We start from the raw sequence: 1,635 nt of genomic DNA on the forward strand, positions 1-1,635 counted from the left end.
CCCCCCCCCCCCCCCCCCCCCCCAAAGACCCCACAGTTTGACCCCGAGCTCCAGAGATCCTCTCCTGTGGATTATGTTACAGAAAACTCGGGAGGACAGACTGAACCCTTCGGAGGGTTTATGGAAACCAATCCTGGCTTGACCGTTTCTGTTGCCCTTTGAGAAAATCCACGTCTGCTGATGGCTTAAGCCAGGGGTAGGCAACCTCGGCTCTTTTAGGACTCGTGGACTTCAACTCCCAGAATTCCTGAGCCAGCTTAGCTGGCTCAGGAATTCTGGGAGTTGAAGTCCACGAGTCCTAAAAGAGCCGAGGTTGCCTACCCCTGGTTTAAGCCATTCAATTTCCAATTTTTAAGACACAAAAGGTGAACGATGCAACACTCCCGTGACTTTCCACCTGGCCAGCTGGGGACCTGGGGGGGACCTTCGATCAAGCCAAGAAGAAAAATCAGCGTTTTTTTTAGCTTTCTGAGCGAGAAAGGCACTCTGGGAAGTGCAGAGGAATCGCTTCCACCGGCTTTTCCCACCCCCGCCTTCCTTATTTAATTTAAATGCTGCCAAATCCGCCCTCTTTCCAAAGCCGATCCTCAAGGGATGCAGGCAGTCCTCGGCTTACGGCCGCAGCCGAGCCCAAAATCTCCGTTGCTAAGTGAGACCGTTGTTAAGCGAGCCCTGCCCCATTTTTACGACCTTTCTTGCCTCGGTCGTTGAGTGAATCACTGCAGTCGCTAAGCTAGTCTCACGGTCGTTAAGGGGATCCGGCTTCCCCCACCGACTTTGCGGGTCAGGAGGTCGCAAAAGGGAGATCACGACACTGCAACTGTCATAGGTACAAGCCAGTTTCCAAGCATCTGAATTTCATTCCCGCAACCCTGGGGATGCCGCGACGGTCGTTAAGTGGGAACGAGGGTCATAAACCATCGCTGGAACTTTGAACGGTCACTGTCGTAAGTTGAGGACTGCCTATGCAACTCCTCCCCCTCCCCCGCCCACCAACCCACCCGAGACGCTCCCGGCCTCCCGGCTCACACGTTGACGTCTGCGCCTTTGCTGAGCAGGTAGTGGAGGCACTCGGTGGCCGTGCCCTTGCTCTCCGGGCCCAGCACCAGGTGGATGGGCCTCCAGCCACGCAGGCTGGCCATGTTGATGTCCAGGTTGTATTTCTCGATGAGCATCTTCATGCAGTCCAGCCGGCCATGCAGGGCGGCCGTGTGCAGCGTGGAGAAGCCCTGGCCGAGGAAGGAAGGAAGGAAGGAAGGGAGGAAGGGAGGAGAGGTGGACGGACGAGAAGATCTCCACGGTCTCTTCCAGCCCTAGGAGTCTATGATTTTTCCCTCTGGCTTGCTTACTCACTCACTCACTCACTCACTCACTCACTCACTCACTCCTTCCTTCCTTCCTTCCTTCCTTCCTTCCTTCCTTCCTTCCTTCCTTCGTTCATTCATTCACATTCATTCATCCAAAAAAGATGTTGAGACTCTAGAAAGAGTGCAGAGAAGAGCAACTGAGATGATGAAGGGCCTGGAGCAGGGGTCTTCAAACTTGGCCCTTTGATGACTTGTGGACTTCAACTCCCAGAATTCCTCAGCCAGGCACGCTGGCTGAGGAATTCTGGGACTTGAAGTCCACTCCTCT

Source organism: Protobothrops mucrosquamatus, unplaced genomic scaffold (genome assembly GCF_001527695.2).
Source record: "Protobothrops mucrosquamatus isolate PMUCROS unplaced genomic scaffold, P.Mucros_1.0 scaffold6935, whole genome shotgun sequence".
In the NCBI taxonomy this organism is placed as follows: Eukaryota; Metazoa; Chordata; class Lepidosauria; order Squamata; family Viperidae; genus Protobothrops; species Protobothrops mucrosquamatus.